This window comes from Neopelma chrysocephalum, unplaced genomic scaffold (assembly GCF_003984885.1).
Source record: "Neopelma chrysocephalum unplaced genomic scaffold, ASM398488v2 Primary Assembly neopelma1_81, whole genome shotgun sequence".
Lineage (NCBI taxonomy): Eukaryota > Metazoa > Chordata > Aves > Passeriformes > Pipridae > Neopelma > Neopelma chrysocephalum.
The window spans coordinates 5,329,293-5,354,761 of record NW_020897743.1 but is presented as its reverse complement, the minus strand read 5'-3'; the positions used below and the strand labels follow the sequence as shown (position 1 = coordinate 5,354,761).

Sequence of the window (25,469 nt, the reverse complement as noted above, 5' to 3'; positions counted from 1 at the left end):
AATGTTTTGAATTGATTACTTGATAATTATAAGGGAGGTTATAAGGAACATACTATAAGGTATGTTCCTTTGGAAATAGATGTACTTTGTGGTTTTAATACTGTCTTCATGGAGAGAATTACCTGTACAGACCTAGGGCCTCAGGTTGTGTCAACTCTGTGGCCTTAAAGCTGATGGATACTTGCATAGAGGTGAGTTGCTGATATCTGAAAAAGATTCCTCTCTGCAATAAATAATTCTGTCTGTATAGTCTGCTAATATTGTCAGTAAAGCTCCTATGTGTGGCTGTTCAATGCACCCCATCACAAGAGCTTGCTATCAGCATTTCTTAGCTTTTTTAAACTTGTCACTCAGTATGAAAATTGCATTGTCAGGTATCTGCCCAAGGCTGTATTTTTCCTGTGTCAACCAGAATGATTCAGCTGTTTCAGGGAATGAATTTAGTAGAAAATATGTTTTCTCCTCCTTTAATATACAGATTGAGACAGGCTAAGACCTATATCTTTAGGTAGGCATTAGAGACTTAGCTAAAGTGTTGCTCTGATGGTAGAGAAGTGCCTTCTCTTTTCTTCATTAGAAAAAAAAATAAGTTTTGTTAAATTATGAATCTCGTAGGGAAAAGAAAATCAGAACATACTGATCTTCAAACAGACTACACGGATCTTGTTCCAGCCCAAGGCACCAGGAGCAGAGGACACATTTACCCTGCTTTATGTAATGTGAAATGAGGTGTCAGTGGGAGAAAATACTTGGTAAAATAGAAGATAGTAAAATTACAATCTGGTGAGAGAGAGAAGTTGTTTCTAGAAACCAGAGAATCAGACAAGCTCTAGCTGGATAGAGAAACTCAAATGGAATAAGGTAGGATGCTGAGAATAGAGAATAGGAAGTAGAAAACACAGAGTGTGAGCGTGAATTATGAGGAATTTGTTATCAAACTTCATGATAATTCACATTGAGTTATTTTGGTGCTGGATCAAGGTTCTGGCACTCAGCTGTGTCTTGTGTCACACTTCACATCCCCAGTGTAGCAACTTCCATGCTCGGTTACTCCTTGGCCACCTTTCCCTGGCAGCAGCTGCTGCCAAACGCAGTCTCTTGTGACATCCATGCTCTGGCAGGGAGCTGAGCTGTCACAGCTGAATCCCTGCCATCCTGGAAAGCCAAGCTTCCCTGGTCTCCCATGCTGCTGCCCCTCCTGTGGAGAGTGGAGAGGGCACTGGCCCCGGCAGCTGCAGCATCTTCCCATCTGTGATCCCCGGCCTCCAGAGGCACCGGAGCTGCTGCCACATCCCAGCTCAGGGTGTTCCAGGGCAGGAGGAGGGAGAAGCCTTTTTGCCTAATTGAGCAGTGCTCGCTGCTGAGCAGCCTCATCTGCTCTGGGGAAAAGGCTTGGCTGGCAGAAGCCTCCAGCAGGCTGGATTTGGTGTCCTAGGCCACCCCAGACTACATCTCTTTAGACTTTATTTACTGTGCCTTGTGCAAACCTTAGAGTGCAGCCAGGATCCTTAATGTCCTCATGGGCTTTTCTCTGGCCCTCAGCACTATTGTTGCTGAATACTCAAGCAAGAGAAGGTCAAACTCTGGTCATGCTGGCCACTTTGGGGACAGCATTTCCTGATTCATATGTGCTTGACTCTATAACCCTTCTAACATGGAGGTTATCTCCATGTTCTAAGCCTAGAGCTGTAGTAGGTTCCTATTGATAAATCTCCATAAAAATGGCAAACTAAGTTTATAGAAGTCCTCTTGTGGTCTGTTTTTATAGTACATATACTACTTACATAAGGACACTGTTGTCTGAACAAAAAGTTTCATGGTTGTCTCAGGTACATAATTAATATTACTGGAAACTCACTGCAGAGTGATGACTAGTTATAGTTCCCTTAGTGCAAATATTTTAAAAATGAATTATTGTATTTTATCCACAAGCAGGTTACTGTGATAAAAAATTCATCTAGTTCTCAAATTGTGTTAATGCAAATGTGAATGAACCAGAGATTGGTATCTCATAAGCATAATATATCTTAGTTTTTTCCCAGTGGCGTGGTTAGAACTCACAGGCAGACACTTAGATTTGCTATAATAAAGTTTTGGTTTATTAGTAATTTTTATTTATTTACATTTCTGGCTAAAGATGTCTGTGTAGATCTATTGAAATGAGTGATATTCTGAAGGCAAACATGGTTCTAAGAAACCAATCAACTATTTTGAAACTAGCAAGCTTCATCTCCAAACTATGTCTATCTACAAAGCAGTGGTGTATCATTAATCAAAATTTGATGATGTTTCAAACACTGCTGGTTGCCACAGAAGCTTAATTCCTTCCCTATAAGACTGGTTCTATTAGAGGAGAAAAGATGAATCTGGGAGCTCCCGACAAATTCGGTAGCAAGATTTTTTTTCACTACTAAAAGAAACAAATAAGGTGGGGCAGGGGGAAGGCAGCTGGCAGGTTTATAAATTAAAATAACACTGGATTCAGTTGTGAGATAGCACTAATGTAGGCCAAGAGCTGCCTAGTCAGCTCACACAGGGAACGTGGCACTCGAGCGTTGCTCTCACCTTCTCCTCCCTCCAGCTACGTCCATCCCTCTCTCTGCAGCACAGCCAGAGCTGCACTGCTCTCCTCCTTCTACATTGATAAGGCAGGTGCAGTAGATTCCCTTTGGCTATACTTGTCATGCTGGACTTTTAAATTCCATATTCCCCTCACGGGTGCATATGCTGTGTTCTAAGAAGGCCACGCTGAATGTCACCACTATGGAAATGAAGGCACCATCTTCATAGCTCAGCTGCTGCTAACAGAGCGTGACTGAACAGCAATGCAGAGCCAACTGATCAAAAGGAAACCCTGACAAGCCTCATTGTGTATTTAAAACCAGAAAAAAAATCCTTACAGGTTTGTCTTTAGTTGGTTTAGAAATGTGCATTCCAGAGGGGAGAGGCAATGAAACAGGAGTCTAATGCTATGTTTATTTACGTACTCCAAAGGTTCATAATAAACATTGGTTAGATCTGCTGGAAGAATAAAAGGCAAAAAACCTAAAACATTCTTTGTAGAGGAATAGACTTTCATAAAACACCTTGAATTAACGCCAAGATGTAAAACAGTCTTCATATGTGCATATGCTGCAGTAAGAATTATGGAAATGGCACAAGGAGAAGCTTTTTGTGCTGCAAAAGAGAAAAGTCCTGCATGGCCCTTACTTGTAGTCTAAATTAGTTTATTAAAAGGTTTCTTTCAGTTTTATTATTTTTAAATTATACTTTTCATTTGTAAGATGTGTCGTATCACTGAATCTCAGGGCATTTTGCCTGGATTATTGAAGTCTCATGACGGCCTTAAAATTGTTGTTTTCTCTTCCAATAGGGATCCTCTCTTGCTGTGTTTGTGCCTGAGAATGCATAACTGAGCCCTAATTTTTGGGCACTACACCAGGCCCTACTGTAGTACAAATTATTGTCAGTAACATTCATAACACTGTTTTAAAAGTCACTCAGAGATAAATATTTGGATTACCATTTTAGAATTAAAGAAAGTGAATTACCTTTATCTCAGACATTTGTGAATCAGATGAGGAAAAATGTAAAGTTTACAGCAATGAGTAGACTTTTATCATGTAGAAATTGATGCTGACTGAGACATTAGGTAGGGGATGCATTGATGTGACAGAAATTTGGGAAACCACTTCGTTGCTTGAGGCAAAGATGTTCATAAACCCAGAATGTGTGTTTTGGCTAACCAGGTAAAATTAAAAATTGTTGAAAGCTATTGAGACTTTTCCCTCAGTGTTAATTATGTGCAGTAGAATTAAGTGAATAACCCTAATATACACTTAAGGAAGATTATAAATTATGGACCCTGACACTGGATTTGATTCTATGTGAAAAACACGAGGTATTTTTTAATATTTTTAATCTTTGTGAATAAAGATTGTTATTAGTCAAATGTCAAATAAATATCAAAGTTATTAAAGCTCTATTTCTACATTTGCTTTTCATAAAAAATCAACAGCAGAGAAATATCAAACTGTGAGACTCTGTATTTCAGTTCATCTGTAGATACGATTTCTTGTGTGATTTTTAGAGTGGGTATCACAGACTGCCTAGAATAAAGAATCTCTACATTTGTGGTCTTTTCTTAAGATCATAAAGTGCCTGGTGATGGTGGGGATCTGGAATAAAGGCTCTTCTGTGCTGCCTTGCCTTGTCTCTCCAGTGAAGGGAAAATTGATAAGGGTCCCATTCCCTGACCCATATCATGACCTTGAACGTATTAGAGATGCAAAAAAATTAACCGTGTCAGAGATAAGGGCATAATTATCTTGTGGGAGAGTCATTAGGAGAAAGAAATCTATGATTTTGGGGAAATGACAGACCAGAAGAAATGCCTTGTTCTGCAAGTGAACAGATGTATCTTGTTCCCAGTTATATGTGCATCCTTTATTGCTGGTGGTGCATTTCCCTAATACTGCACACTGATGCATCTCACAGCCTGTTCTCTTGCAAAGTTAAGAGACAATATGCAGGCGTTAAGTGAAACCTTCTTGTTCCTTGCTGCACTTTTGCTTAGGAAAAAAAAACAATTAAATGCAATAGTTTTGGTGACTCCTTATAAGCTACATCCAATGCACAATATCTGTTATTACCAGGACAAAACATTTTTGTAAGAAAAGCTGGGGAAAAAAAGAAAATCAAATCATGTCACCTGAAATGTCTGAGTTACTTGTAAGGCCATACAATCTGTCTCTATCACCAAACTTCTTTACAGTCCAGTGTGCAGAGCACAGCACCTTTGATATGTAGCCTTTGTGCTTGAAGCAAACAGTCTTTTATTCTAGAATAGCCACATTAGCAATTCTATTAAGCTACCTTGGGTGACTTAGCATAACATTGAACTGTTTTACTGCATGCTTTTGTGAAATTAATATATTTTGGGCTGAGAGATGATCATGGTGAAATAGAAATAAATATTTGAATAGGTAAAGTAAAAAGAGAAATGCTGAAAAAGGAAAGTAGAAATGGAAAACTTTCGTTCATGGAAGTAACAAGCTCATCTAATTTTAAACAGCTGAGATATACACAGAAGAGTAACAATGCCTTCCAATTTTGGAACCTAAGCTAGAAATAATATTATAATAAATGGCCCTCAATATTATTGATAATCAATATGACTTTGAGCAGCATGGCTCAGAAATGATCAGACCACTTATTTTCAATTAGATGTAATATGGACAATATCATGAAAGAAGGAGGAAAATGTAATTAGCCAGAGATATTGTTCATTTGTCATACTTTTAAAACGGAATTTTTTTCAGAATTACTTGTGTTTGTCTAATATGTGCTTTGAAGTCCATTATTTTGCTTGAGACAATAGTTCTCCTGGGTAGCTCACTTACAGGAGACAAACTTTAGAGGGCTGTCTGTGCCAGTGTAAATTAGACATGAGGTATACATGGATCAGAAGCCTTTTAAGAGCTGTCCTTGCTTCAAACAGCCTGTGTGTGGCTGATGCAACAAATCCCACCTGAGCCATCCAGATTAAACTCCAAGGAGGTGTAAGAAACACAGGGATAGTTACTCTGTGGTTGTACAGCTCGTTCTAGAAGCCCCAGAAAGGTAATCCAATGCAGTGACATCTGCTCTACTTTTGCCTAGAATGCTGTGACCAGATCTACAGGTGGCTGATACAGGGATATATGTACACCTTGAGCTTTATTAGCAGCAGGCAGACCTATTGCACATGGAGAACAGACTTCCATGGTGCTTCCCCTAAAGCAAACACATGCCCATTGATTAAAGGGATTCAAGTCTTAAAGGTGTGCTCAAAAGGGAGCTTTGGAGGGCTGGAATCCTCCTAGGGGATCAAGCCTGAGGACTGTTCTCTGTCTTGAAAATCAGAAGAAAAATATAAATAACTTCTTTTCTTGTGATATTTGTAGTGCTGAATCTTGCATGATGGAATTACAGTGTTGTGACATTGGGAGCTGTGATGATTTGATGTTTGGGACTGCCCAAGGTTAAGAAAAATTGTAAAGTTCCAAGGGATTCAAAAGCAATACTCAGAGTCCTGCAGTTGTACAGAGGCAAGCCCTGAGAACAAGCAATACGCTTGATTATGTTACATATTGCTGCACTTGAGAACTGACTTAATTCCACATGTCTTGCCTCCAGAGTCTTCAGAGACAGTTGATCTTTCTTGACTTCTTATGGAGGAGAATAGCCTCTGGATTCAGCTGAACAGGTAAGCTGATGACATTTTAAAAGAACTCCATCTTTCAAAACCTGGAGTCTTTAAAAAAAAAAAAAAACAAACCAAAAAGCAAATATAATAGCAGCAACTTGTTCGCTCCCAGCAAAAGAAGTTTTCAAAGAAGAGCACTCCTTTGTGTTTTCAGAGAAGAGCTGGACTAATGAGGTGTGGATAGTAGGGAGCCATAGTTTATGAATGGACAACCCTTCCATAAGCAATGTAAAGTTTGGATATATATTGGTAGCTTCTCAAAAGTCATCCAGACAAATCTGTGACCCAGTTTTGCAGTCCCTAATTGACTGAAACCAACAGCAGTTTCTCTTTCTCAAAAGAAGACTGGAGCGTAAAACTTTCTAATAAAAAACCAAGTCTTAACTGTCTCAAAAGGGCTGGATTTCAGTATTCCAAACTGAAAAACTGAATGTCTCCAGTGGGTTGGTTGTGCAATGAAATGGTTTTCAAGGAATGAAAAAGGTTGTCAGATTCTGGCTGGTGCCCAGTGGTGCATGTTTACTGAAACCATGTGTATCTCATAGGAAACGTTGAGATATCTGTTAGCACCATTCTGCCATTAACATAAAAAAGCAATAGCTAAAAATATCTTATTGACATTTCATTTTCAAGGAAAAAAATAGAGACAGACAGTGTGGGGGTGTTTGCACATGTGAGAGATGGATCACATGGATGATTTGAAGTTCATATAATTTCTAAAGAAAGGTTATTCAGTCCATGGCCTCTGGCTACTGCTGGACCATAAGACAAGAGAAGGCCATTCACACAGTAATTACACTCTGCTAACTGCTGACTATCCTAGCTCATTTGCAAGTTGTAAATCCAGTGATTGTGCTAACTGAGAACTATAAAATAGTGTTGTCTTTAATTCAGTTATCTGAAGTACCAAGAGTATGAACAGCCTTACCTTCATGGCTACTAAGCGTAGCAAAAGAAGTCAGATGAAGAGCCAGGAACAAATATAAAGATTTTTTTATATCAATTAATCCATAGAAGCTCTACCAGGCTGTGGTGGTGCATTTCCAAAGTGGAAACTTGCTTGGTTTTATCCTGGTGTGAGAGAAGTGAAACTCCCTGCAAGAAAGGTGTTTGAGCTCTGTGTTACCAGAAGTTATAGAATCACAGAGTGGTTGGGGTTGGAAGGGACCTTAAAGATCACTTTCCACTAGACCAAGTCTAAATTCTGTTCTTTGTGACTGAAACATGGGTCAGTATACAGAAACTAAAAACCATGTATTTTCCATATACATCCTGGGCAAATATGATGATATCTTTTAAAGCCAGAAATAAAACAAATTTGTAATGCGTAAAAATGTCACACTTTAACAGTTCTGCTGTTGTGTATGAGAGTTTGCTATAGTTGTCTGAGCCCTACAGACAGTAGTTTTTTACCATTCAGGAAATCCTCTTCTATTAATATACTAAACAGAGAAATGAGAAACGCCTTATTTATACAATGGTTTCAGAATAATTTGCAAGGAACCTTCCTAAATAAAGCTCATAAACTGTCACCACCTCTTCCAAAGCAGACTTGCTCTATATTTATATCCTTATAAATGGGAACAGACTTTGACACAGTGAATCTGTATCGTTGAAATGCTGAGAAATCAGCAGGATGTTTCTGCTGACTCAGGCCCATCATACAGTTGTTTGCTGTCCCTATGCAAAGCATTGTGTGTGAAATATTAGAGCCCAAGACTGTACTGTTTTCTAAACTATCTGTCAAACTGAAAAAGCCTCTCTAAAGTTTCTTGACTTTGTCTGTGTGGGTGTAGCACATAGATCTCCAAACAGGATACTGTTCCTTTTGCTGACCTGGGTGTGTGTATATTTGTGACACCACTCTCCAGTTCTGTACAGCGTCAAAACCATCGCTTTCAGCTGGTTCATTCTGGCAATCAGAAGCGTCACAGCATTACAATCTACACCTCTTTTACAGAAATTACTTTTTTCCTGTGTTCTCATTTTTCTCCTTGTATAGATTGCTGTAGTAGCATTTCCTACCCTCAGTGGAATTTTCATGAGACTAAGCTGAATTTTTATCTTAGCTGTGCAAGTAATTTTACTGGGTATCCTCCTGTTTTCTATTTCTGGACCAACAGTGCTGTAAGCTACTTAGATAAATGCTAAACCAGGTCTTGTGGCAGTGTTTGATAGGGCTGAAAGTGATGTTTCCTCTTTTGTAGTATGGTATCTAGTCTATCACTGTGCAAGTTTCAGGTGTTTTGTTACAGCAAGAGGGAAAGAAAAATAAACATGGTGGTAAAAAGGAAATGTGAAATCAAATAACTTGTAAGGTGTTAATCAAAATATACCTGATTTGAACTAAAGTAGCCTTATAATGATTTTACTGCAGCTGCTAAAATCACTGTGTTTAATAGAATATTATGCAGAAAAGATACTTTTGCTTTTGGATGTGTTTATTTCTGCAAAGAAAAAGAATTTTATTCATTGTAATACTCTGAATGCTTAGAAGTCAATATCTAGTGATTCACTTCCTTCGTATCCATGTAGAACAAAGCAGATATTCAACAGCTGAATTTTTCTGACTAAAGAAGTTTTGACAGTCTTCAGGCATATATAAACTTGTACGGTATAAATACCTAGAGAATATGAAATGGCCTTTGAGATTATTCACAGTGCACTCTGCTGTGTGAGGTATTAAAACGTTGCTTTTCATAATCTAATCCAAGTGATTGTGAAAAACCCAGAACTTGAATCAACATAAGTGCAGGCAACTGGCTCTGAATCCATCAGTTAACCTGAATAGTTTCATCTGAGACACGTACCTTTACTGAGTGTTCCTTTGAATTTAAATGTCACTGATAATTAGGCCATTTTCCTATTTCAAATAAGTGGACAGGGGATCCTAAAATCTATAGCACAAGAATGCAGTCAGAATTACACTTTTCAAGCACATTTTTCTGTGTGGTTTCTCTGGATGTTCATGTGTAGTAAATCATATGCCAGCTATTGGCAGAAACAGCTTTACTGCTCTCTTCTCAGCTAATCTCATGATGCTTTTTTACTTTCTCCTCCTTGCTTTAAATATTACCTTACATGCACATGGAGAATTGTATGGATAACTTTATTATGACTTTTGTTTCTATGTTTTAAAGCAGCACTTACAAGCTGAGGCATGAAAGCCAGTATCTTTTCAAAGTTATATAGTGGTAACGTGCTTTTCTCAGTATCCCTGATGTTATAATTTTAAGGTATTATTGACATATTGTCAGGCTGCTTTCAGATACTGTTGAGTTTGATTGCAAATGCATCAGATAAACTTATTTGCTACGTATGGTGGATCTTGACTTCCAGTTATTCTGGAATGATTTACAGACTTGGAACTAAGATCAGTATAAAAAAAGATCTTTATCTGTTGATCATCCTTGCCTCTACTGCTCCATTTGACATCATGTAACCAGCACCCAACAGTATTTTTAGTGGTTTGGGCAGATTTTTTATTGTCTTTAATATACCTTGTGGAGTCTTTCACATCTATGAGCTTTCTCCTCTGAAATTCATTACGCTAACATATACAGGTTTTTTCCTGACAACTCTTAATTCACAAAACACATATGTTAAATTTAATCCCATGTTATTATAGTTACAATATGAACCACCTCTTTCTCCAGTCCAGACTACTCAAAATTTCCCACTCTCAACATTTGTATCGTTTCTTGGGACAATCTGCTCTAGGAGGTTGTGGTCAAAGGTGCTGGTCAACATCAAAAAGATACATCACAAGGAGCTGATAGTCTTAAAATATTAGATAGCTGTGCACTGTGTATGAAACACCTATTTTTAAAATACTATGGCCCGTTTTTAATTTCCAGACAGTAGAGCTATGTAAAAGATGTTAAATTAAATACTATAGGCCATATCCCTCCCTTTTGCACGTGAGGGATTTTGTTCTCACAGTTTGCCATGTGCAATGTGCTATTTCAACTCTGTGTTTATCTCCAAAATTAATGCCAGGTAATTTGCTCCCGTGATGGCAGATGGTTAACCAGCACACATGCTTTCTCATTATGATTAATTGCTTCTCACAAAATTTGTTTTCTCCTAGTCTTGATCTATTTTGTCTTTTAATATTAGTATGAAGATACTGTAACTTTCTGTCCAGCAAAGTGTTTTGCTTTCCTTTGCCATGTACCAGGATACATCCACGTGTGAAAAGAGAAAATCGCTTTCCTTTTTCCTATTGTACATTTTATGCTTCTGAATTGCTTAAATATGTCCTAAAATGAGATTTCTGTGCTGTGTCTTATTTGCATTCAGGAAGGTTGAAATTATTTGTGGTGTAAGGCATCTGTGCTGAGCTGTATTGAGAGCCAGCAGTAAGTGGAGGCAAAATGCTGTGTGAGTAGTATCACACCTGAGTGGCAGAGGTGCCACTGGTCTGGCTGTAGTTTAAACCATCTCTTACTGGAGTGGGCTGATTTTTTTAAATGATTATGAACTCAGACTTTCAGGCAAGACTTGATATTGGACCTCAGTCTTCAGCATTTCAAACTCTTCTGGGGGAAACATATATGAGCAAGTACTTATGTATGCATAAGTATCAAATTTAATCTATGCAGGATGGGGGTTTTGCAATGAAGTGTTGCTCCTACTGAAGTCATGCTGTTATTCCTTGGACAGAACCAATCCCTTCTCTTTGATGAAACTCTTTTTAGCTGCAGGGCCTGGCATGTCCTGGATCTATGTGGGGAGATGGGCAGCCAGCCAGCTGCTGCCTTTGAGAGTCCACTGAGAGTACAGCAGAGCAGAACTTCTGATGGAATGTAAACAGATAAAGTTAACAAAAATTTATGCCTGATGTTTGGGGTTTAATCATTCATGATTTAATATAATCAGATATATGCTACGTTAATTAAATCAAATTCCAGACATATGCATCCCTAAAGAGAAACGTTGATAGGGCAAAGAATCTGGTATGTTTTCCAAACATTTTTTTACGTTTCAGAGTGAAACCCACATGATTTTTTGGAGAAAAATCCACTTAAAGTTAGACATCAATTGTTTGGGTTTTTTATCCTAACTGTATTTCTGGAGAGTTTCACTGCACAGGGAATGTGAAGATTATTTTTGTATGTTTAAGGGTAACTTATATGGATATTTAGTGACTTACATAGAGCACAGTTCTGTCTGTTCATCTGTGATCTGCAAATGGTTGCAAATGTAACTCTTCATGAATAGGAATTTCAGATGTGTCTTATTCATATCTATAAATGAAGATAGAACAAGCAACAGGTTTGGTGCAAAAGCTGGACCTTATGTACTTTATCATATTCTATCACAAAGAAAAGCATTTATATCTAATGTCTTGCCATCAGTAGCTTCTTGTGATCACAGACACAGTAAAGATTGAGAATCCTGGGGTTCAGGAATATTAATCAGTCTAAAAGACAATTTGATTATGTCTTATTATGCATCTTTCTGAGTGCAGCTGACCTCCACCAGGAAATTTTTTTTTTCTTATTGTTTCTTGGTAAAAACTGTATTGCCACAAACATCTGGCCTGTTATTTGGAAATAAATAAGGAGGATTTGTGGGACAATCATCTAAAATATTAGCATACTATTTTTTTCTGGGTTTCAGGTGAATAGGATGGACATCCTTCCTGGCCTCCTGGAGAATGCAAGTCCTCTCGGTCCTGGCATATGCAACTGCAATTGGTGTCTGAGACTTTATGGAAATAGATCTTGTTAGCATTCTTTGTGCATTCAACTGCATTCAGTGGAATCATACCTATGAAATGAGGAAGTTTTGTTCTTACCTTGAAGTATATGTAAAGCAGGAACTGAAGAATATTGTCCTTAAGAGCAGCAAGAGTAAAATTATGTGACTTTTTAAATGAATAGGCTTATTGCTTATGCAATTTGGTAGTAAACCAGAGCTCTGTATCCATGTCACTATAATCCGTTTTTCTCTCCACACCTCAGAAGTCTGATTTTGTTTGGATTTTATTAAATGCTCTTAAAATACCTTGCTTCCTTCCAGCTAAATCAAATACTGGTTGATCTCAATCCTCCACTTAATCTTAATTTAAATTTAACATGTCTTTTTGGTCCCGGCTGGGTTAAAATTTCTATTCTGTAGCTCAATCTTTGCTATTTTAGTGTGTATATATTGCAGAATCCTCTTTCTTTGCTATAGGATGCTTCAGATCTAAGATTTAGCAGACTTGTATTATAAAAATATAACTCAATACATTCACATACCGGTGATAAGTTTGCAGACAATTTCCTTCTTTTGTCATCTTTGTATGAAAAGAACTATTAAAGTGGCAGCTACATTTGGGTTAGTCACTGTATGGTGAGATTTTTGCATTCTTCTGCACAGAATTAAAGTCATTCTACTGTTGTACTGGAATATCTTTTGGAAAAAGGCATAGGTGACAACATTTAGCATTCACATTCTTAATATTCCTTGAGACCAAAATCTTGGCTATGATGAAGTCAACAGCAAAGCTTCTGTTGGTTGGATCTGGACTTGATTTGATGACTGAGTGTGAAGGAAGCACCTGGCATTGATGGTGAGGGAAGGATTTAATTAATAGACTTAGAAGGAAAAAGAAGATTTTACTTAGTTTTTGAAGAAACCATAAGAGCTTTGCTTCTAACAGTGAATAGAATGTCCTGGAGCAGGAGGACAAGAGGAAGCTCTTAATATGAGCACTTTGAGAAGATTTTCAAATTCATGTTGTTTGTGTATACCATATAGAGGAAAGTCTGAAGAATTAAGCTATTTCCACTGGCTGGATGTTAAGACTGAATTCTGACTTATTCCTTGTCTCCATGAAATTTTAAAATAAGGATTCCTGTTGACTTTAAAAATAAATTTGATTTCCAAATTATAAGTGCTTGTTAGAAAACTAGAATTTTCAGTGAATTCAATGGTGTGAACTTATTATATACTTCTAACATAACATACAGAAGAGTACATAAATGGGTTGGATTTTATTACCAATTGATGATTGTCCTGATTTTAGATGGAACAGAGTTAATTTTCTTCTTAGTGTCTGGTACAGTGCTGTGATTTGGATTTAGTATGAGAATAAATTGATAACACACTGATGTTGCTGTTAAGCAGTGCTGGCTCTCAGTCAAGGACTTTTGAGGTTCCCATGCCCTGGCAGGGAGCAGGTGCACCAGAGACCAGGAAGGGGCATGGGCAGGAGAGCTGACCCAGACTGTCCAAAGGGATATTCCACGCCATGGAACATCATGCCCAGAATATAAACTGGGGGGAGTTGGCTGGGGAGCTCCCATCGTTACTCGGGTGCGTTCTGAGCTTTGGTCAGCGGGTGTTGAGCTACTGTATCTTGAATCACTTCTTTCTCATGGGTTTTATTCCTCTCTCTTCCTTTTATTAGTATTATTAGTAGTGTTACTATATTTTGGTTTGTTTCAGTTATTAAATTGGTCTTATCCCAACGCACAGGTTTACCTTTTCTTTCCCATTCTCTTTCCCGCGGGGAGCGGAGGCCGGGGGAGGGAGCGCTCAGTGCGTGGTGCTCTGCTGGGGTTAAACCATGACAATGGGACACTAATTAGCTGGAAACTCACTTTGTTTGCTGTAATCCGGCTATCAAATCCTCTCCCCCACAAGTACTCTCGAAATGCCAACCATTCTGCCAAGCTGTTTCTTATGCTTATTGTACTTCTGGCATCCTTTCTTCCACGTAGGAGGAAAAATATTGTCCTAATCAGTACACTTCATAGGTCCTGTAAATAATATTAGAGCAAATCCTGCATTCCAGTCAGACTTGGGGTTTTTTTTCTTTTTTTTCATTGATTTTCTTCTCTTTCTTTACTTTCAGTTTTAGGAATGGGTCAAAGGGGATTAATTTCACCCCAGAATATGAACATGCGTGTTTCTAAAACATATCTCCCAAATGACAGAATAAGACAATACTTATGAGAAACACCTTTATCAATCAGAACTGGTCTAGTATTCTTCCTAGTCCAGCAATGTAGTGGTCTGAGTAGAATTTCATGCAGTGTGTACAGGATCTCTTTGCATCTACAGATCCTTTTAAAAAGCATAAAGAAGAAATAATTTTGCTTTTTCTCCACTGAAATTCTAATATTGAATTATTTACCGTGGCTTCTTTGGCTTCAGGTTTACCAAAGAATAGACAATTCAAGAATTAAGAACATTTACAAAGGTATTATGAGCTCATCATCTGGAAACTGGCAGGACAGAAAATTTGAAATATTTAGTGTAAACCTAGTTTAATTAGATTTAACTAAATATGCTATCAGCTCATATTTCTAGTACATAAGATGAATGAAGATCAAAGAAAAAGTTGTAATAATTTATGAAAATGAAGAAAATAGTTGTGGGTCCCAGTCTAATGACAAGTAGTGGGAACTATAGCAGAAACACACCTTCTTGAAACTAATTAAACTGTTAGGGTGATGATGGAGAAACTAAAGTAAGAACTTCCATTCCTTAAATCATGACACATAGGCTCTGTTTTCTGCAAGAGTAATTAAATCTAAATCATAAATTCAAAGTGGTACTACAAGTCTATAGGTCTTTTTTTTCTTGGAGTGAGCAGAAATTAGAGGCAGTATTTTACATTTTTTTCCCCCTTTCTCCAAGGGAAAGATTTGTGCTATGACAAAGATGTTGAAACCTTCCAAGTGGGGTGTATGACTATATTCTTGTGACTAAAATACAATTAGTAGAGCTAAACTTAGTTCTCTTCCCTCTAGCAGAAATGTGTTTAGCTCTATCTGCAGTGGGAGAGGCAAGCAGCTGGTGTGCTCAGACCATTGCCAAAGTAGTCAGACTCATGGCATTATTTTTTAATGTATGGTATCAAGAGCTTTGCTTTCCTGGCCTGAAATATGACTGTCTTACTATTAAAGCCAGTCTGATAAATGGGATGGTTTTGCAGAAAATTTCAACCTCAGCACGATAACGTTAAAAAAAGGAAAAAAAAAGAAAGAAAACTGTCACCTGAAATCCATGAGCCTGAATTGTAAAGTATTGATTCAGGTGTCTCCGAGATTTGTCAGGCTGGTGCCTTCTGTGTAGTTGAAGGTGTCAGTGTGTCCAAGAAGTGCCCTGGCTTCTCTTGCTCACCTGTCTCGTGTTTTTTGCCCTGGCTGTGATCTTCAGTGAAGATCACATCCTCTGTGGGATCACATCCACCTGTGGGACAGGTGAGAGGATGAAGGCATCTGAACTGCATTCCCATATAGCACATTAGAGATGCTTAAAATGCTTGTTTGGCATGAGTGGGGAATTCAAAGGATGAAAACGGGAAAGGTCAGGAGCTTAAAATAGTTCATCTGCAGTAAAAATTACCTTTTGTCTAATGCATACTTATTTGACAAAAAGCACCCACCAGTCATGAAAAAAAAAAAAGAGTTGAAACCCAGATTTTCCATTAAAGTTGCTTGCAATGTAAACTTTCTCATCAAAATTTTTACTGTGTACTCTTTGATTTGGCTCACAGTGCCACATGCAGCTTATTGACCAGAACCTTTGAAATGGGCCTGGTGGCCTAGTGGTTAGCGTGCAGGACTTTCACTGCTGCGACCACGGGTTCAAATCCCGGTCTCTGGCCTGATGGAGGTCGTTAGCCCTGCGTGGCCATCCATCTATGAGAAGGACACTCTAAACAAACCTACGTCCTGAGGACCTCACTGCCATTGTCCAAGCTTGCTTGGCCCCGGCAGATGAACCTTAGGATTAAAGGGTGGGCTCAGTTCAGCGCAGGCTGTGTCTCACCTAAAAAAATCCATTGCGCAGGCTGGAAAGGTAAAAGACCTTTCCCCAAATCTTCGTTCACGAAGATGGGCCATTATTATCATTTACTTAGCTACTGGCACACTCTTCCAAGAAAAACTTTCTGGGGATTTTGCCATTCTTACCTAAGCAAAAGCAATAATAAATAAATAATCACGTAAAACAAAATAACCAAACTGAAACCAAGAGATATCCAAACTGAAGGTGTTGGAACCTTGCTTTTAACAAGACCCTTGAGGCCTGCAGAAGAGAAATACTCTCATTCTTTTCAGTTCTGATGTTGAAATCACATTGCCAAAGCTGCTGCTACAAGTTTGCATGGAGCAAAGGCAGTATTTCCTGTATTTTCAATGCAGCATCAAGGGTAGTTTAAACAGCAGAAAGTTTGGTTACCTCTCATTTCTGCATTACAAAGACCAGGAAGAAATTTAAGAAAACAAAATACCAATGCAAATCAATATCTATTTTTCCACTGCAGATCAAAAAGAACCTTCACTGCTGCAAAACATTGCTGCAAAAAAAAAAGCAAATACATTCCAAAAACTATTCTCATGTTGATTTAGAAGTAATGATTCATCTACTATGATGGTTGGGCCACCTTTTGGAAATTAATTAAAACTGTAAGCTCATTTAAAAAGTTAACAGTTATTAAGAGTGATTGTAAATGTTCCTAGGCAGATAGTGATTTTGCTATCTTCTCATTAAATATCAGTTGTATATATGATTAAGTATGTATTAGTGGAGAAAAAAAAGCAGCTATGGTTAGAGTTCAAAATAATGACATTTTGTGAAATTTGAGTGCTATTTCCTATTTTCTGAAAGTTGCAGGTGAGGTGCATGCTACCTTTGGGCTCTCAGGAAGTCAGTGGAAGAATAGCATGTGTCCTGTATCCTTCCAAATTACAGTTAATTAATACACTGATTCTCAAAAATCAACTCAAAAAATGAGACTACATGCTGGAGGAAATTTAACTCTATCTCTTGAAACTTTGCAATTTATTAATTTGTGCAGAAATTTTACACTTTCAGGCAATATCAATAATCTCTATTAGAAACTGGACTTTGTTCTCTGCCCAAAAATGCACTGGGTAAGCAGTGCAGGGCCTTAACGGAGGACTAAGCAATACAAGGACACTGAGAAAGAATGTCTGAGACTGATAAAAAGCCTGTAAACTTTAAATACTTAGAGAAAAGAACATCCAGGCAGTGTCCTGAGAGACCTGTATCCCACAGGCATTTGCAGTGGGAAGGTCGGGCTGTGAGCTTGGGCACAGGCTCAAACAGGGAGACATCTGGAGGGAAAAGGAGTTTTTGGGGAGAAAAGGGCATTTTTATGTCCTCAACACCTTGCAAGCTCTGCATTCACAAATACTTTCTGGAAATGAGCAAATTTATAGTTTAACCTCCCAAGTGTTTTCTCACGCATCCTTCCCCATCTCCCCCCAAAATCCACAGAATGCACCAAATTCAAGCTTTCTGAGCAAAGAGTTTTGGTACCTAGTCAGTGTTTTTGTTTTGTATTTCACCTTCTACCCTTCAAATCCTGCAGCAGGCATCTCATCCAGCAGCTCTTTTAAATATATCCGCAGTTTGTGTGCTGATCTCTGTGTCTCTGAGACAATGAACCAGAATTGCACAACAGTTAAATACATTCCTTCAGTCATTCAGTCTTCAGGAGGACCAACAGTGACAACAATACATACCTATTTTACAGGGATTTGGAGTGAAAAATACCTTTAGAAGGGTATTTCTTAATGCATATCTTCAGGGAACATTATTGCCTGCTTTAAAACACGCATCTGGTTCATTACTGATATTTATGCACAATATCAACTTAAACGACCGCTTATTTTAATGCAGTGCATTTCTGGTTTCCTCAAGTTAGCTCTATGATTCATTGTAGGCATAAAAAATTAACAGGCATCTAATTAAACATATAATTCATTGAGATTAATTGTGGGAATTAATCTCAGTAAAAGTGTACATCCCAAAGTAAGATCTTTTCCTCCTGAAGACATACACCATGAAAAATGGTACAATATATCTTCTTTTATCATAAAATCAGATAAAAGTAAAACATGGTAATTGTTGTTTGTTATAACAAGACATAATAGAGAAATGAGAGAATTAAGGACAGAAAAGAACATGTATTATCTTACCAACTGTTTGAAATCATGACTGGTTAACATTAGGCCTTGGGATTAAAAAAGTAAATCTAATCTTTCCAGGAAAACTACTGCATTATACAAAATACTTAAATCAGGGAAACTGAAGGTTTGTTGAAGGGCACGTGAGTGCAAATGGAATAGAACAGGACTGTCTTTTGAGATGTTTTGAGTGTTCTGGCCAAAAGGGCTTGTCCTTGACCACACTCATGTTGAAGCTGACAGTGGTTTGATTAGCCAGCAAAAGCTGATCCATTTGCCAATGGATGTATTTATGTTTCCCAGTTTTTGCTGCTTCTATTTTCGCCATTACCTTTGTTCCTTTTTGATACAGGAGCTCTTTGTAGATGAAAAACATTTTTGTGGTAACAACCCATGGTGTGACCTGAAAGGGCTTTTAAAGTGTTTTATCGAGGTCCTAAAATGATATTCTAGGTTAGCCAATGTTTAGACTTGCCCTAGGTCAGGCTGTGTTGATGTTTAGAAATCACTCACAGAAGTTCACAGCAGTGGTTTTCGCTGCAAAGTGTAGAGATCATTTCAATCCACACCTTGTGCACTGTTACTGAGGTAATTCTGCAGCAGTGCATGGTCCTGCTCCAGAAAGGGGACTGGAAATTGTGGTAGCTACTTGAAATAGCAGTGGGACATTTAAAAACTTGGAGTGCAACTGCTTGTGCTGGACTTTGAATTTTTACTGTGTGTTTGATAACCTCAGCTGCTGTAGATCTTTTGTGTTTCACCCAAAGTACAAGAGCAACTTATCAAATGCAGCATTTCCCTGCTTTTTATGCTGCTGGCTGTTGGAGTCTTGAGGTCAAGCATTTTCAAGTTGAATTTGGTCAACAATTTTCAAATGTCAGCATTTTGAAATTATTTTTCCTCTCTTCCTTCCCTACATAATAAGAGGAAAAATGGCTCATTTTTCAGATCTACTCACAGGGTCACATGAGAAGCTGGACCCGGGAGATCAAGGTGTATTGAGTTTTTGACCTCCTCAACGGTTCTAAAGCTTAGATATGAATTAAAAAAAAAAAATCTTGGTTGTCTAATCCTTATCTGGGAAAAATATCTTGAATCCTGCTTAAAGAATTTCCTTGGAAAAAAATTTTTTGGAAAATGTTGGAGAGATATTGAATCATAGAGCAATAGTATATAAATACATATTGTAGTATTGTTAAAAAGATAATTAAATTCAACTTAATTTAAAAATTCTTATAGTGAGTTTAACTTTTCTATTTACCTTATAAAGGAGACATTATATCATTGCAAAACAAAGGAATTTTGACAGGTGTAGCTGGAAAAAAGTTGGGTTTAGGGGAGGTATTCTGAGAAAGAATGGTAGAAAGTATTTTGAAACTAAATAACGTGATCTGATAAGGAGGATCAAGGTGAAAGTTAGGAGAAGAGATCAATAAATTATAAGATTTTCAATGGCTTTTTCTGATTTAAAATACTATGAGTAAGCCTGGCTTCTTGGAAAATAGAAGACTGAATAAAGTAGAGAGGAGAAGTCCGTGTACAACATCACTTGTGAACTGTACAGCAAAAGGTGAAAATGTGGAATGAAAATTTGTTTGGGTTGGGAAAAAGAGCATAAATTTGAGAATGAATATTAAGCAGGATATTGAGCTTGAGATATGTTAGGTATTCAACTGTAAGAATCAGTGTTAGGTGGAGAATAGAGTCACGAAGAGGTGGGGCTGCTTTTGCAATTGTAAGTTGATTTTTTAGAAATTGCTGTTTTGTGTCCGAAGGAGCAGGTTTTTCCCATGGTTGGCATGGCCTCTGGCCTTTCCAGTGTTAGGCACCTCATTTTGCTGTTCCCTGGGCAGACGCTCTTCTGCCAGGAAATACAGTCACTAAGGAATTCATGGTGCCCTTCTGCAGGTTCCCTGGTCTTCAGTATTCACGTGCTCAGGATTGCAGGACTGTTACATCCTGCTTGATACTTTAACCAAAAGAGCAGCCTTACCGGTATTTTTCTGGATCTATACATTAATTATATCCTTAACTGTCACATGTGGAATTAAAACAATGGGGTATTTTTGCAAATGAATTACTCCTTTCTGAAAGCAGCATACAGCACTCCTCAAACAAGGTAATAAAGCTGTGTTGAGATGTTGTAATTCTTTTCTACAAGGCATTGCTTGCTCATTCTGGAATCATTAAAAATCAGCCACCAAATCAATGAGTCTCATTAGAAATCTGTCTTTTTGCTTAATGCTATTGATTTAATCTGTTTTAGAAATCCCTATTAACAATTAGTTAATTAAACACATGACAGTTATATAGATTAGGTAAATCTGACTACTATCTCGGGGAGCTCAGAATAGATTAAGTGATTATCATGTAAGATGCTTTTAATTAAAAGACACGGTTTAGAAACCTTGTACCCTCTAAAGCTTATATGATAAAGTCTTCAACCAACAGTAATTATTTATTAGTAATACATCTATTGATATATTAAAAAAATAAATAAATGTTTGATGGGTTAAAAAGCAGTTTGTGCAGCTGACATGGTGTTTGACCTGCATAAAACTGAAAGGCAATGATTTGCTGGAGAAGTTTATTTCTGCGTGACAAATCCATAATTCCTAAGCCTTGAACTCAGGTTCCAATAAGTCAATAATGTGCAGGTACAACTGATGGAGCACCTTGTACTGTTCTGAACCTCACAACATCTACCACATCATCTGTGGTGATCCTGGTGTCCAGAGGCTCTTCTTTTGACTCAGATCTCCAGTTCTTTAAAGGCTGGGTTTATGTGTTTCTCTCACAGAAATGTGGGTGTGATCTGAGGAAACCTTGTTTCTTCCTCCTGTCTCTCCTTTTCTGACATTTTGGTCAGCAGTTAATAGGGGCAAATGGCTCCTTCTGTTGCAAAAAGCAGGAATCAGGACTAGGTAGTCTATAAATCCCATTCCACCACCCATTTTGAGATGAGAGAACCTTTCTAGTAAAAAATAGTTGTACTTCAGTGATTTTTCAGAATAAGAATTCGAGTAATACCAAACCTGGTAGAGAGGAGATTTTGTCTGGGACACAAGTCTGAGTTTTCTAAACAAATTACATTTTGAATATTCAGTAATGTTCCTTAAAAACTTGCCTATACCTCCTATTTTCATCTATCTTTTTAGAAAAAGGGAGCTGAATACTTTCTTTGCATATACTCAAAGATTTAAAAAGTAGACCTTCTTAAACCGTTGTCCCATTCTTTAATCCCTATTTGCAGAGATTGCAAAAGAGAGGAAGAAAAATGTCAGTTCTTGTTGGTTTGTGTTTACCACATAATTGTACTGAATTGTTGATGGTTCCTTGTGAAATCCAACTGAATGAAATGTCCTGAAATAGTAGTGTTTGCTCTAAAGAGGTTTCATTTCATGTTTCTTGTTCACTAATAATTTGAAAGAAGACACTTTACTTGTGTGGAAGGTTTCCTCAGCTCTAAGTACCCTTTCTCTCTTTTTTGAGTACTTTTCAAATTAAACAGACTGTGTTTCCATTGCAGAACACAGTGTACTGGGAAGCACTGTTGGAAATTAATTACTTGAATAATTTCTAAATCATTTGGTTAGGCTCAAGCTATGAAAAAACTTGGGTGCTGTAAAGCTCAGCACCAAAGCTGATATTTAAATACATTTTTAAATTCAGTCTCTAGTCAAATTAGGCTAAAAAGCATTTAGTGCTTCCCTCATGAACTGTTCTTAGTGACACTCTTTTCAAGGCTTTCTTCCTTCACATCACAATTAAGTGTAATTATACTATACTACCATCATACTGAAGTTAAAAATGCTCCTTTGTTGTTGTTCCATAGACTTTTCTGAAACATCCAATTTCTTCCACTCCAAAAAGGATGGTGTGACATATATATTTTGGTGAGAACTGCAGACACAGGGGTTTGTGACTTCTGTAACTTGCACTAAATGTCGCCAACAGAGGGATAATTTTTACCTTGTGCCCTCTTTCTTCCCATCTCTGTCTATATATAGGCATATATGTATAGGTGTATATATATATATTTGTGCATGTGGCCTATGGCTGGTTTGCAGGTTTGTGGAATCTCTGAAATTAAAAAGGCCTGTGACTCTGGAATTATTGCTGTAATTGTGCAAACTGTTCTAACTGCTGGTGTTCTTTCAGTGCATAACTACTTTTGTGCTATAGCCAAAAATCATACCAGCATTTCCTGGATAAAAGAGTTTGTGCTGGATTTTAGATATCCATGTTCACGTACCTACATCTGAGGAAGCCATCACAGCTCCTCTCGTGGAGGGTAGAGTAGAAGTGGGCACTTTCAGAGATGTTTTATCTTATCCATCTTTAGATGGATTGCTAAAATAGTTCAGGAAAAATGTGGCTTTTCTTTCCATTATCTATAAAGGGAGTCTATAATTAGAGCAGACATAGATGGTTACATCACAGAAGTCTAAAGTTAAGTGATATGAATCCCACGCTAAAATTTGGTGTCTGCAAAATTTAGGTCTAATTTTAAGGAGTGCAGCACATTTTTAAAGAACATTTTGAAGGGGACTGGGCCACAGATATCTGTATTTTTTTTTTTACTTTTTGCTAGAAATTACCAACAGTTTTGATTTCTCAGCCTGGATCTTGCCCACACAAAAAACTTATCAGCAGCCACAAAAAAATTAAAGGTACTTTTTTGTGCCTATTAACATAAGCAGTTAACTAGAAAACAAGATTTTATAAATAAAATAAAGACATGTAATCTGCATTAAGCAAAGAAATCTGAAATTTGACATAATTTCAGTGCCTGCATGGATACAAAAATCTACTTCTGACCATAATCTCATAAGGCGGTTAATGCTTTGGTGCTGTGTAAGGTGTGGAGAACCTCTTCATGTTAATAAGAACATCAAAGAAAAAAAAATACCTCTGACTGGCAGGAATACCACATCATTAACATATTTGTTACAGGCTTTCAGAACTGACTCTCTTAGGTGGCTCTATTCCAAGATATCTCTTTCTTTTTTTGCCTCCCCCACAAGTAACTAAGGTAATGTCCTGGCTCTACTGAAATCTCTGTGAGTCTCAGCCAGTTGAGGCTTCTCTCTGACTGAAGTGGTGCAAAAGCTCTAAAGGTTGATGTCTTAATTTGGGCTCTGCTTAACAGGAGGCTCAAGAGGAGGCCAATGTTGTGGGTGTTCCAGATCAGTCAGTGCCAGTTTGTGAGATACTTCAAGAAAACAAACGCATGCAATGCTCCTCTCAACCAGAAACTAGGACTTGTTCTAGAAATCGGGCATTTTGAGGTACAGAAGTTATCCCAGATAGTTTAAAGTTTCTCATGATTTATTAACTGGCATCTAGGAAATGTGAAAAAAAAAAAAGCCAGCCGAGAGTCTTTGATCTGTCTTATTCACTACAAAATTGAAGCACAGATTAAAGCTATATTCAATGTTTGCTCAAAGATCTAGAGATGAACATCCTTTTGATTCTGAGAGTAAAATTAATGCCCAAGAAAACCACACCATGACCTTTAGGTGTCTCTTCCATTATTGAGCCTGTCAAGTTAGGCTTAGCAGAGAGTAAACTTGATTATGGAGAAAATTTCTTTTTAATGTACAAACAAAAATGTGTTGGTTAAGGCATTGCTTCAGATGTGAGGGGTTGGTGTCCTCATGGAAGATCCATAATTATGGAGGTGCTGAGGAAGTTAGAGCTCTGGACTTTTGCCTGACAGACTTGGGATACAAGGACTCTGTTGATGGGGAGTTACTGAGAGGTGTTGGACACACTTCAGTCTTGGACTTCAGTGCTATAATAGCGACCTTGAGAAATTTTAGATATTAGTTAAGTAGAATGTAAGGTCACAGGTCATGTGTTTTACATTCAAAGCGTCTTCGGGTAACACATGAAACAGGTACCCACTTCTCTTTTTTCAGATGAGATACTAAATACAGGGTGAATAAATCATATATTTCAGGAGAGGTTTAGATGTGATATTGGGAAAAATTTCTTCACTGAAAGGATGGCCAAGCATTGGAACAGGCTGCCCAGGGAAGTGATAGAATCACCATTCCTGAAAGTGTTCAAGAAATGTGTAGATGTGGTGTTTAGGATCATGGTTTAGTGGTGGACTTGGTGTTGATGGTTGGGTTGTCATGTCTTGTTCATACCTGACTATGAAACACAGCATGGCAATTGTGCAGTTTAAAATAGTGGGTTTTATTAGAAATAGATTATTCATAGGTGTGTCTCTAAACTTCACTAGAGCAAGTTACTCAATTTTCCAGTTTATTTATTCATAAAGTCTGAAGTGCTCAGCAAGAAATGAAGCAAAAATGTCGAAGTACAGCACATTCTTCATTTTGACATATCTATGGCTTATGCTTGTCAAAACATTAATCTTTTATCGATGTTTGAAATAAGGAGGTTAGTGCTCATTAACTACAAGATTTGGAGAAGTAGTTGTGGTTAATTAGGAAAATGTGACTTGTTTATGGATGCTAAAAAGCATTTGAATGTCCTACATATTAAAGATGCTGAGAAATTAATTTTTATCGTGAAATATCTTGTTATTTCTTGTGATTCAACTTTAGTTCCAGATTCTTAAATTTATTTGGATGTGCAATTTCCACTGATCTCAGAAGGATATTGTTTCAAACTGATTAATTTCTCGAAATTTTCTTTCTCTCATCTCAGTCATCCAAAGAGCTGTTTCCTGCAGAAATTACCACTATTATCTGCCTATGTTAAACACTTATATGTCTCTTTATTTATGAAACTCAATTTATATACTGTTTTGTTTATACTGCTTAGCATTTATCACAGCAGTTCTGTGGTATAAGGAAACTTATCTCCTTTATATACCTATGGAAACTGAGTCACAGAGAACAGTACATGTTTTACATGGCCAGGGCTAAAAATTGATGGCAAATAAGAGTTAGTAGCTATTCTTCTGCCCCTCAATGTATTTATTTCAGTGTTGTTAACTACTTAAGCATTCAGGTGATTTAAGATACTAAAGACAATGTCGACCTTCCTCCCGATGGGGTTGTTGCCTGGCGATAGAAGAGGAATGTCTTGTGCAAGAAAAAGAAAACAAATTAAAGGATTTACACTGGAATAATTGTCAACAATTCAGGGACCTGAACATTCTAAATAAAAACAACCTACACAACTAATTATGACTAATAGGCAGACCTTCTAATTCTACATATTTTCATTACCACTGTGTTATCTGTGGTGCCACCAGTACGACATGGGAATGCACAGCCAGTCATGCAGCATTCCAGTTTGTC

General features: G+C 37.6%; 1 protein-coding gene across 3 annotated transcripts in view; it reads left to right on the top strand.

The window, feature by feature from the left end:
- The first annotated feature begins 6,174 nt into the window (after positions 1–6,174).
- Positions 6,175–25,469, top strand: part of SLITRK4 (SLIT and NTRK like family member 4) — a 138,075-nt gene continuing 118,780 nt past the window's right edge. For 2 of the 3 annotated variants that reach the window (XM_027690583.1, XM_027690580.1), the window contains exon 1: positions 6,175–6,247. The gene's annotated coding sequence lies outside the window, so the exon portion shown is untranslated. The remainder of the gene's footprint in view (positions 6,248–25,469) is intronic. The other variant, XM_027690581.1, reaches the window with a different exon arrangement.